We start from the raw sequence: 13,368 nt of genomic DNA, 5'->3' as shown, positions 1-13,368 counted from the left end.
TGTTGTTGTTTTTTTTAAGTTTTCGTATCAAGCCCAAATTATCCTCAAACCCATCTGGAGCTTCTGTCTGTTGGTTTAACCAGGCCCTCCAGAGTCACAGAAAATAATTTCTTCGTTTTATTGTCACAAAATAGTTTTCCAAGGTGTCAACACTTGTGTGATTCAAAGCTGAACAAAATAATGGGACCTCATGAGAGGAATAGAAGGAAAACTACACCAAGACACTTCTTTACTTTTGCAAGGTAGACTTCCTTTAATTGATGGCATGTGAAAGCTTATGTGTAGGTAGCAAGGTACGGGCAGAGAGTCCAACAGGCGATAGCTTGTTTTGGAGCTTTGGTTTGGATTGGGGAGAGTAGACTGAGAGTTCATAGTCTTTAATGTAAGTTCTTCCCACATGGAGAGTATATGTGGATCTGGCCCTTAAAAAGTAGTAAGCCCGTTAGTTCAATCTCAGGAATTTATGGTCTTAGAAATCAGAGCAGGAAGCTGATATGAACTGGGAAGAGATTAGAACCTGTATTTATTTAAATAATCCACTGTGAGTTTATCTTAATGGTGGGAAAAGCTTCCTTTCTTCTATGGTAAGAGGATAAGAAATAATGTACTTTTTGTACTGAAGGAAGGAAAGATGTTAAGTAATTCTTCCCTATTCTTTCAGATGATGATGGGGAACACAGGGCGCAGCAGACAAGAATGCCATGAACTTGAAATCATTGCTCAACACTCAATGCTTAGTTACCAGCCAGTCAGGAAAATTCTGCTCCATTTTACCACATTTAGAGACAGATCTCTGAGCCATGAGCCCAGGAGGAGACATGTATAAACATAGCAGACGTAAAGGAGCCCTCACTCTCAGCATGAGCTGTTTCCTTGATGAGTAGTCAGCAGGTCTGCTTTTTATTTAACTGCCTCCTGCCATCATAGCATGTTAGAAATAAAATTACATCGACAACCAGTGTGGAGGCAACATACCTCCCAATTGATGAGACTTGTCAGTCTGGTGTTTTGCATTTGGAATAAAGGTATTTAATAGTTACAACATAGGTTGCAACTGGTAAAATGTGTGAAGTCCCACTGACTAAATTTGATGGTGGAAAAGATATTATATAATGACATATATGGGGGAGAAGAGATATATTAAGTCTCCAGTTAATAGTTAATTTTCTGACAGTCTTAAAAGAAATGTCTCCTGGATTTCCTGGAATAAGTGTTAGATCCTTCTTCGTGATTCCTGCAGCTAGTCTTAGAACCATTGCCAATAGATGAGAAGCATGGCCTGGTTTGACAAAGTAATTATCTTTCCCTCCAACATTCCCAGCCCCAAGAAGGAAACCTTACTGTGGCCATCAGTTATCTATTCCATCTTGCACTGCTCTGTTAGGAAAACCTTCACATGCAAACACAAATGGTTTACCTGGACCTCACAGTATTTGTCCAGGAGAGGTCACCAAAGGTCATATCAAGGCTGACCCTTGTTTCCTAAGTCAACATGGGAACATACAGAAATTAGGGCAAGAGCTGTAGACAATTGCAACTTGGTTCAAATTTAATAAGATCTCCAAAGTATAAGGATGCCCCAGATGATATTTGAGTTACATCGAGTTCTACCCTCCTGCCTCTGACGTGTGCCCTAATCCAATGCACTTGGTCCTAGCTCTTCCTTCTTTTCTCATATCACCATAGGAGCTGTGACATGTTTATTAATAACTGAGGAGTTCTGCTCTTCGTGCTCATTCTAGGTCAACCCCTCCTTCTCAGGCTCTCCTCATCCTTTTCTCTATCTCTTTTATATGCTTCTTGGCTTTACCTCTCTTTCCCAAAGGAAATCACACCTGAGGGATCTTCAGGGAAATGTTGCTTCATGAAAAATGAATCCAAAGCTTCTATAACAAGTTCATGGAATCTTGAGTTGAAACAGAAAAGACATCTAGAGCTCACTTAACTGAGGGTTTTCCCTGGGTGGTTCATTCTCTCCTTCAAAACTTCTCAATAACAAGGAGCTCACAACTTTGGCTATCTCTACCATTCTATCACTGGGCAATTCTGATGGTTAAAAAGTATTCATGATTATCAGAAGCATAAGATTCTGTGTATTTCTTACTTTTGGGACTAGTTCTTCCATTTGGAACTATACAGAAGTAGTCTGTTTTTAATTCCACAAGACAGAGAAAATATGTGAAGAGAGTCCTAAATCAGCATCCTCCTTCGTGTCATCTTTTCTACTCCCTTTCTTACCTCCTCCTGCAGTACACACAGATGAACCACATATGCCACACATTGTAGCACTTATCTATTGTTTGCTCCAGGTAGAATAAGCCCAATTATTATATGGATTTTTTTTCTTTTCGTGTGATTTGATGAACCATGGAAACTCATCATTCTGGTTGCTCACTCTAAAAATATTTGGGTAAGGGGCGCCTGGGTGGTGCAGTCGGTTAGGCGTCCGACTTCAGCCAGGTCACGATCTCGCGGTCTGGGAGTTCGAGCCCCGCGTCAGGCTCTGGGCTGATGGCTCGGAGCCTGGAGCCTGTTTCCGATTCTGTGTCTCCCTCTCTCTCTGCCCCTCCCCCGTTCATGCTCTGTCTCTCTCTGTCCCAAAAATAAATAAACGTTGAAAAAAAATAAAAAAAAAATAAAAATATTTGGGTAAGCCATATTCCTATAGACAACTTAGCAAGGAGGGTGAGAGTGAGAGCTTTCAGGAGCTTCCATTTATAGAACATCAGCTTCTTCAAATATTCAGCTCAGTTCAACTTTCAGTGGGCCCCTCCACCCTTGGCCTCAGCCATCCACAAATCACAATCACATCTAGATAGATACAAGCTTCCCTGCTATATCCTGACCTGCCATTAGATTGGGAGCTCATGGCTTCACCTGCCATGATTTTGCTCTCCACCTTGGATTTTCTATACTTGGCAGTCATTCTTCCTTTGTAAGACAGTTGGGTTCAGTTCCATTCTTTCTGTAGATACCATGATGATCTGAAGTAGGAACTTAGTTCAGTTCCAGGAATGCAGAATAGATTTCATGTCCTAGGCATTGAGCCAGCAAGGAGCTGCTGGTCCCACCACTAGGAAATACTGGTGGGTAGGGAGGGAGGAGTATAGATTAGAAAGTAAAATTTGCTTTGTACTGGCCATGTACTGGTTTTACAGAGATTAATTTCAGAAAACATTGAGTCTCTGACACTCCTTTAATTAATTCTTCATGAGACAAGCAGTGTGGTGTCATAAACAAGTGCTGGGGTGGAAACTAAAACTTCTAATAAGTTATCTTGCCTCTGTGGGTCTCCTTTTCTTCATCTGTAGATAAGGACAAAGGCACAGACTGAAATCTCTGTAAGGACACTATAGTGCTAAGACTGTGTGATTCTAAGGTTTTAACACATAGGGATTGTGGGATAATAAGGTAAATTGGAAGAAAATCTCCAGGACTGAAGCAGTTAAGTAGTAATTCCATATTAAAAAGCATTTGTTGAATATTTAACATTAAATAGGTATTAGCTGTTAATCTTTACCCAGGCTGGTTTCAATATTTGACATTTAAATGAAATAATCATACCACATTTAATAATAAAGTCACTGTATGTTAAACAAATACTACTTGGTTATTGAAACCACATGTTACTCTAACCACATTGTGAGGGATTCACATGTTTTCAATAACCATCTGATCTTTATTTCATGTAGAGCACAATGTGTGTACTGTACCATGAAAAGTGGAGAGTCTATTTATGTCCGCCCCAAATGATTATTTTAAAATAAATGTATTGGGTTTGACTTTCTACTGATCCACATACCTAATGATCTATTTACCCATTGAGGAGGTGCCATCAGGGAAGTAGTCGTGCTGGTAACAGTCTGTCTTCCTGAGTTCTTATCATGTTGTACCTGAATTGCCCAAGTGGAACACTGAATCCTACTACTGCCAATCATCCCTTCACTTTGCCCACTTGATGTCAAGAGCTTTTATTGAATTGATTGGCAGGAATGCAAACATTTCTATTTTTAATGTCTCTTGGGGATCATAAAAGAAATTGCCTTAAATGGAATGTTCCCATTTCCACTCTTCTCTCTAACAAAATTGGCAGTCACCAAATATGATGATATGAATGAGTCTTTATTGCTTCACTGTACTCCATTGTCTCATGTACCAGTCATTTTTGTTTTCAATATGAATGTATTGACAGTGTTTTTGCAGCCCTTCTTTATACCAGTGATGTTCCCAGTGTGCCCACAACCTCTGGGGTAAAGGAAGAGAGAAGCGGGCAGGAATAGGTGATAAGAACAGCACATTTGTGTTAAGATATTGTAGTGTGTTTCCAGCCTACTTTGGGGGTAAGTCCTATAAGAGAAGTCCTACACATTTGTAAGAACCAGTTGAAGTATTATGGAAAGGAGTATTTTTTAAATCTGCTTATCATTAAAATTCTATGAAGTGTAAGAGATCAATGGATGAATGTACATTTTATGTTTAATATTAGCAATGAAATGCACTAGAAAAAAAATCTGTGGAAGGGGCTTTAGACTGTATCTAGTCCACATCTGCATTTTAAAGATGACCAGTAATCCAGAACATTTAAATATTTGCCCCCAGATCACATAGCCAGTTAGTGGTAGAGTTTGCTGTCAAACTCAGGACAGATGATTCAGTCCTTACACCACATTATATGGCAGTAAAATTCTGCTTGTCTTTTTAAATCAGATGCCTTTCCTTTTTTCCTTTTTTTTTTTTTTTTAAAGACAATGTGGAAGTAGTTATAAGTCCTGGTTTTCCTGTTGTGCTCCCACATAAGCTGTGAGTACTTTTTTTCTGTCTTATAGTTGTTTCCTGTTTTATCCCATCCTTGAGATCAGCTATCTGATAATGAGAACTTGGACAGAGAGACAGAGAGGTCATCATTGACCAAGGATTAGTTCTTCCTCATATCTTAATTTTGGAATCTCTTTTCTCATTCAAGAGGCCACATCCTCTGCTTCCTGTTATTCCACTGTGGCCTGAATTTGGCATAAATGTTATTCACTTGGTGGTTTTCTGAAGAAGAAACACATGAGTTATCCTGGGACCTAAGGTCATTCCTCAAACTTAGGCTAAGTCTATACAGTTAATGGATGAATCCTTCTAGAACTGTTCTGGCTAAAAATCTGAATCAAACTAGTCAGTAACAGTGTCAACTTGGTAATGCAGTTGGAATGACTGAAACCTCTAGGATTTTATTGATGGTGCTGCTGGGTAGAACAAAATAAAATTAAAATCTGCATTGAAATGCTGTACCAGAGCCTTTAAGCTAATTCCTTTTAAAGCATAATGGTTGCAATGATGTAACAGAACCTTCTCAGAGAGAAAGATTTTGACAGGGAAAGACGAATGTGAAGAATTAATGGAATGAGAGGCATCATAAAATCTTTTTATCAAAAATACAATCTGGATCTGATCAAGCTTACTCACCTAACTTTCAATTTATGGGGAGAAGTGAGAAAAGGAATGAATGTGGTAAATAGCTCCATAGACAAAGTCCTAGTTGTGGGATACTCAACAGCTAAAGCAATCCAGTTCCTTAACCAAATAAATTGCAAGGCAGGGGAGGGGTGGGAAAAACTGTTGATTAAAAGAGGCAATCATTTACAACATATGGACTTTGTGTATTGACTTAATGAGACCACCTGAAAATGAATCCAGACCAAAGAAACTATCAGTTGATAAAGGGAATTTGAACTCTGACCAGATATTTGATGACACTAAGGAACCATTATTAAATTTTAAGTATGTGTGGTGGGCTGAATAATGACCCCCTCCCAAAGATATCCATGTCCTAGCTTTTGGTACCTGTGAATGTGTTACCTTATAATGGTAAAAGGGACTTTACAGATGTAATTAAGCTCATATTATCCTGGACTATCAGGGTATATCCTAAATGTACTCATAAGGATCCTCAAAAGAGGGAAGCAGTAAGGTCAAAGAAGAGAAGAACAATACAACCAAAGCCGAGGTTGGAGTGATGTAGCAAGCCATCAAGGAATGCCATTAGACTTTAGAAGCTGGAAAAGGCAAGTGGTAGATTCTCCCAAGGAACAAACCCTAATGACACCTCGATTTTAGCCCCCTTAAGTTCCGTTTCTGATTTACGACTGTCAGGTCTGTAAGAGAATAAATGTGTGTTGTTTAAAGTCACTAAGATTGTGGTAATTTGTTATAGCAGCAATAGGAAACTAATACAATGCAGTATGTGTGTTGTGGTTCTGTTTTAAAAGTTTTCATTTTTTATGAGTTCATAGTAAAATATTTACAGAAAAATAAAACAATATCTAAGATTGGCTATAAAATAATCCACTGTGTATGGTAAAAAGAATATGTGTGTTGAGGGGAATATTGATGAAGCAAGACTGAGATGAGTTGATGATTTTGAGATGGATAATGAGTATATGAGCATTTACTATATCTTTTCTTTACTGTTATATGTTTATGTCTAAAATTAGAAGTAAAAGAAAAGGTGCACGAAGATAAGTTTTTCCGACTTAATTCTTCCCCATGCTGAATTGCCTCGAATGGACATTTTGTCTCCCCTCATTCTAGCTCTTTCCCTATCCTCAATGTTCTTAGCAAACAATGAAGTAGGAGTTCTGGTAGAACTTCAAATGACCTGGAAGAGCTGATAGAGTGGCAGAGTATTTAATTACTATGAGGGTGAGTTCTTATTTGGATAAATGTCAGCCTGGAGCTTGGTGGTACTGGTGGATCTTTCATTTTTAACAGCTCTTCTCTTTAGATAAAACTATATTAAAGAGTAAAAATAGAGCCACTATATCTGTTAACCCACAGGGGATTTTACTCACTTTGACTTTTTAAAAATTATATGACATGTGCTAGGAAAAAAGCAGTCCATTTCCTTTGTTTCTCCTAAATAAGAATTTTGAAGCATATCATCAGAGTAATGTCATGCCTATTCTGCTTCCTTTTACATAGATACCTAAGTCAGAGGTTCTCAGGAATAGCTGTACATCAGGATGAACTGTGGATTTTGGGGTTTAATATAATTTCCAAGGCTACATCCTGCACTGAAGTCAGAAGCTCCTGAAACAATAGGGGCTGCTTTTATAAGTGTGGTCAGATTTTGGGGTGCCTGGGTGCTCAGTCGGTTAAGGGCCTGACTTCAGCTCAGGTCATGATCTCGTAGTTCGTGAGTTCAAGCCCTGCATCAGGCTCTGTGCTGACAGCTCGGAGCTTGGAGCCTGTTTCAGATTCTGTGTCTCCCCCTCCCCCTGCCATACTCATGCTCATGCTCTGTCTCTCTCTGTCTCTCAATAATAAATTAGTGTTAAAAATTAAAAAAATATATATGGTCAGATTTTGTTTTATAAAGAAGATTTTGATAACAGTATGAAAGAAGAGCTATGATGGAGCATCCAGTCAAGTGAGTTTTACAGTAAGAAATGTAAGAAATGATGTGCATCTAAAGTAAGGAAGTGTAATTGGAGGTGGAAAAGAGAAGGTGGATTTGAAAGATGTTCCTGAGGTAAAAGAATAGATTTAACTAATTTAAGGTGAAGAAATGAGAGTGGAAGACATATAAGCCAGAATAATTCTTGGTTCTACTGTGATAGGAAATAGAAACACAGAGATGATTCTTGTGCACCTTCCCACCTTCTCCTTCCATTCTGTAAGGAAGAATATTCCTTCCGAAAGATGCTCATTTCTCTTTTTTTCCATAAGGTGGGGAGTGGGACAAGATTTCCGTGGTGTGCAATTTGTGTGTAAAGAAGGAAAAATAGAGATCTTCCTGGGAAGAAAGAAAAGGTGTGAGTATATGTAGGTCTCCACCAGCTGGCTGGATCATTGATTCCTTTTGATTCCTTCACTGTGGTAATTCCAAGTACGTACCTACCATTCTCCTCATGTTCATTCCTACCAGCTCAATAGCAAGGGCTTCTTCCTAGTCACTCAGCATCTGGCTGACCTGGTGGCTTGCCAGCAAGTCTGTACTTTCTGGAAATGGACATAGATTTGGTGGGGGTTCCTGCTTTTGGGAGCTATACCCTTCCCCCAAGAATAAAACCAAATGTCTCAGTCTTTTCTATTTCCTAAATAAATCACTATTTTGTGCATTAAAAAATTAGAATGAAAACTTGTATATTTTGCTCCTATATAGGTCATAGATAAATAATATCTCTAAATAGGGAGTAGCTATTCACAACTGAATTAACTAGAGTTCTGGATATTCTTTTACTGTCAGATACCATTCCTGAATTTTCCTTAGTTTATTACAGTGAGAACATCCTGTCAGGAAGTGATGCTAAGCTTTAAATTCATAAGTACATGTGTACTGGATATATATTTCAGCAGAAGCCTCTCTTTTGTCAGCATTTTCATAAAAATGAAGGTTCCCCTATAAGTACATGGTGATATTTAAGCTAATAATTGCCTATCCTTCCCAATGATGACAGGTCTCCAATAATGATTTTGGCAAATTGAGTCTTAATAGAGGCTTCTTAAGTTGGAAAAAATACTGAAATTGTTGCTGTTCACTCCAAAAGCTGATGGGAATGCCTGAGGTATAGTGTGACTCACTAAATCTGGATTGATACCTTAGGAGTTAATGTACGCTCTCCACAGGGAGAAAGTACACAGTCATATTTGGGACCATTCCTTTTGATATTGGAGAGTAACACAGTGTAACATTTTGTTATCATTAGCTGTCAGGCTGTTCCACAGTTACTAGTCAGAATGTGTGTTGACCAGCTTTGCTAAATATAGTGTATGTTCTTTCCACATGCGTTAGGAGAAGAAAAGTAAAGTAGGTGAAAATATTTGTCAAACTACTTAGCTTATCTCCTGTGAGTAAAAATTGTCTCAACCCTTCCTGGCATGCCCTTGCCTCACTTTGGAGAACAGATTTTAATACAGAGGAGTTTTTGAGACCCTTTGAACAACAGGAGAGGCTTTAGTGAACACCAGGATACCAACTTGTGTTTAAAGTCCCAGCAGCTTATTCGGTGATGCCCTCAGGTTCTTCACAAAGAGCCCCAGAAACTTCATGGGAATGACTTTTGCTGTGAAGGCAGACCAGGCTGTCTGTATTTGTCATTCAAGCTTTGTGCACAGTGCTTCTGTGATGGCCACAGAGAAAATTACAATGAAGCCCTCTCCAACATTCATATTAATAACCACAAAAACAAGCCATTCTTTGACTTTACCATCCTGACCCATCACTGGACAGTTTCTTCTCTTAGTATCAATTATGGCCTTGCCATTTTTGAAAAATAACCCATTTTCCCTCTTCTAGCCCTCAAAATGCTATGAGTATAGCATAGGTGATTAGCATAGTATAGTCATAGGTAATTACTGTTGTCCATTCCTCTACTCAACAGTTAATACTCTTAACTTCTACTGATGTCATCAAATAACAGAATTTATCAGGTACCAAAGTTTAAAAATGATACAGTCTCTGCTTATTGATGATTACAATGCAGTTGTTTTGTGGTTTTACTTCTTTCCTATGACTTTTTTTGTGTGAGTCATTGGCAGAAGATTCACATGCATTATATTGCATCAAAATAAATGCTCACAATTAAAATAAAGCAAAATTCAAGAATATTGAAATATCTAGGTTCTGGTCTCTCATTTTAGGCTTACTTTGAAAGTTTTATAGTTGAAGAAAATTATAGCTCTTATTGTATAATTCAGAGTTTTAGATAATATGTGATCAGCTTTTCTCTTTTCAAACATCATTAAAATCAGTTTTAGGAAAAATTTAGTTCATCACATTTTTGCTTTATGTGCCCATAACTAATAGCGATTCCAACCACACAACCCTTGATCTCTGTGATGTTAGTAGTAATCGGAATTCTTGGACTAATTACTGTGTGCCAGGCAGGTGCCAAGTAACTGAAATTTACCATAACCCTATCGGGTAGGTAGTATTATTATTTCCATTTCACAGATGAAAAAGTCTTAGAAAAATTAATAGTTTAACTAAGTTTACTAAACTCAGGTATGTTCAGCTCTAAAACCTAGGCTTGTCACCACCATGTTTGACTGCCTAAGCATGTAACTAGAAAGTCATTGTGACACTGGGATGAACCATATGAGTCCTTCTAGATTGAAAGTGGTAAAGCAGCTCTCTGCTAACTATTCTTGAGGAGGATTCTATGAGTTAAATATGAGATTTTTGGCATATGCGGCAAAAGGCATGTTGCAGTAAAGTGTCCTGGGTTTTAGAATCAACCTCGCAATACCGCCTCTCTTCCTGAAGTGTGAATTCACCATCAAACCTTTGGTCCCTCCCTTCCCCTAAATGAGTTGGAAGTTGGAAAAAGCAGCATATATTTTTGGAAGCACTGGCCAGGTTTATGCCCTGGCCTCATGGCATTATTTGAAGTTAGTGCCAAGTGGCCTATTGGGTTACTTCTAACCCAGCATTGTCTACTTCAGATTCATCTAAGAAACTGGCTGCCAAGAAATTTGCTGGACACTGTAAACTACATTTTCACATTTAATGCTCTTAGCAACTCTGTCCTCACTCTAAAAAAAGAGGGAATTGTCCATTCATCAGTTGATGGACATTTAGGCTCTTTCCATAATTTGGCTATTGTTGAAAGGATAGAGAAGATGTGGTTTATATATACAGTGGAATACGACTTGGCAATGAGAAAGAATGAAATCTGGCCATTTGCAGCAATGTGGATGGAACTGGAGGGTACTATACTAAGTGAAAAAAGTCATTCAGAGAAAGATACCATATGTTTTCACTCATATGTAGATCTTGAGAAACTCAACAGAAACCATGGGGGAGGGGAAGGGGAAAAACAGTTACAAACAGAGAGGGAGGGAGGAAAACCATCAGAGATTCTTAAATACAGGGGCGCCTGAGTGGCTCAGTTGGTTAAGCATCCGACTTCGGCTCAGGTCATGATCTCACTCACAGTTGATGAGTTTGAGCCCCACGTCAGGCTCTGGGCTGACAGCTCAGAGCCTGGAGCCTGCTTCAGATTCTGAGTCTCCCTCTGTGTGCCCCTCCCCTGCTTGCACTCTGTGTCTCACATTGTCTCAAAAATAAATAAATTAAAAAAAATGTTTAATAAAATAAAAAAAGGAGATTCTTAAATATAGAGAACAAACTGAGGATTGATGGGGGATGGGAGAGAGGGGAAAGTGGGTGATGGGCATTGAGGAAGGCACCTGTTGGGATGAGCACTGGGTGTTGTATGGAAACCAATTTGACAATAAATTATATTTTTTTATTTTATTTATTTTTTTTTTTTAACGTTTATTTATTTTTTTTGGGACAGAGAGAGACAGAGCATGAACAGGGGAGGGGCAGAGAGAGAGGGAGACACAGAATCGGAAACAGGCTCCAGGCTCTGAGCCATCAGCCCAGAGCCCGACGCGGGGCTCGAACTCACGGACCGCGAGATCGTGACCTGGCTGAAGTTGGATGCCTAACCGACTGCGCCACCCAGGCGCCCCTAAATTATATTTTTTTAAAGAGGGAATTGAGACTCTGAGTGGTAAAATGACTTGCCCATGATGAGAACTAGCCAATGGCAGAGATGAGATATTGATCAAAATCTAGTGTTCTTCTCACTTCCCCACATTGCTTCACAGACACAAGTGCACACTTACCCCTTTGAAAACAAATCTGAACAGTGTCCACTCAGGTTGTCTTGAAGTTTATTGACCTCTCTGGATATTCAACATTTTGCTAATACTTTTGACTATGTTTTAAAGAAAGTCAAGGTTTGCTCTCACTTTGAGGATAAAATGCTTCCGCAGAGCAGCGTTTTAAGAATCTCCAGTGTCCTGAGGCCTTAAAAGTTAAAGAAATACTTGGCAGTTTTATAGTGTTCACAGTGTTGAGGAAAGCAATCCTGTCTACCATTTCCCTTCACCATGCCGACTGGCTCCTTGATCCCACGCTTAGAGAATAACGCTCCTTGATACTGCTTCCTATACCATAACCTGCAGAATTGACTTGAGTTCTGGTCTGCCTTGTGCTTTGGATATTGGCGAGTTTGTGGGATTTGTTTTCTGTAAAACTGCTTAACCACAAGGGAGGGCTGGGAAACAAGGTAAACCCCCTCACTTTCCCTTCACTGGTCTGACCAGTTTAAAATGAATAGGAGCCCAGAGAGATTTCTCACTTTCCACTTCCCGCTATCAAAGTAGGCAGTGGATCCAGGGGTGTGTTTGGAAACGACAGCTGCTTGGTGCCTCCAGGGCAGCTGAGTGGGAGCAGTGAAAGGAACCCCAGTCTGGGGAGACGAGCAAGTGTCCTGTTTCATCCTTAATTCGGACTGGGCTCTTCAAGGTCATGCAAAGAAGCAGAACCAATGACCCACAATTTGATTCCTTCAGTTTGGAGATTCAGACTTTTGAAAACGGGGCATTCTCTGCTCTCTGCCTTTGCCTGACCTTCCCCAGTACCCCACCCCACCCTCACCCACTCTAATTTCACACAACACCCAATCCTTTGAGCTGTGAGATTGGCTTTAGTTTCAGGAGCCTCAGGGTGCCAAGGTGAACATGTCTTCCTTGGGGATTATTGTTTGCGTTTCTGATTAACTTCTCCAGACAGTTAAACCATTTCTTATCACTAGATATATCTTTAATCATTCCCAGCTTTGTGCTTAAATGGCAGCTGGAGAGTATGCTCTTTTTTTTTTTTTTTTTTAAAGTGATGATATTAATGAGATGAATAAGCCAGGTAAGGGAGAACTTTCTGGAAAGAATCACTAACAATAAAAATATTTTCTCCCTTATTGAAGTGTTGCTGGCTCCAAGAGCACAGGCAAAGGAAAAAGAAAAGCAATAACAAACTGTAAGCAGGAAGAAATTGACTCTGATCTCACCTTACCCTGAATTACTACACAAGGCAATGCTAAACCCTCAAAGTAAACATGGGCGCTAGCATTGACCCATAGGTTTCTCTGTTCTGTGTCAAATCTCACTCCTCCAAGCCAGCAGTCTCTCATCCTTACTTAGTCCTTACTGATTCATTTTACCCATGTGTTTCTTTTGCTTTTTAAATCCCATTTTTGTTTTTAACCTGATATTGCATGTAACATTCTGTTAACTCTTAAATTCTTTTGGAATAAGGTGGGAATATAAATAAAGACATATGCTCTGTGTGTGTGTGTGTGTGTGTGTGTGTGTGTGTGTGTGTGTATGCAAGGTTATATATATAAATTTTATATATTTATATAAACATAAAACAGATGAACAAATTAACAGCATAATATTTCACCCACCAGTAGTGAGCCTTTTCTGACTCTGAGTAATGCAGTTCTCTACCTGCTTAAATTTAGAATGTATAGAAAAATGTTTTTAATTTATTTATTTTGAGAGAGAGAGAGAGAGAGAGAGAGAGCA

Source organism: Herpailurus yagouaroundi, unplaced genomic scaffold (assembly GCF_014898765.1).
Source record: "Herpailurus yagouaroundi ecotype Mexico unplaced genomic scaffold, PumYag 184, whole genome shotgun sequence".
Lineage (NCBI taxonomy): Eukaryota > Metazoa > Chordata > Mammalia > Carnivora > Felidae > Herpailurus > Herpailurus yagouaroundi.
This window is presented reverse-complemented; position numbering follows the sequence as displayed.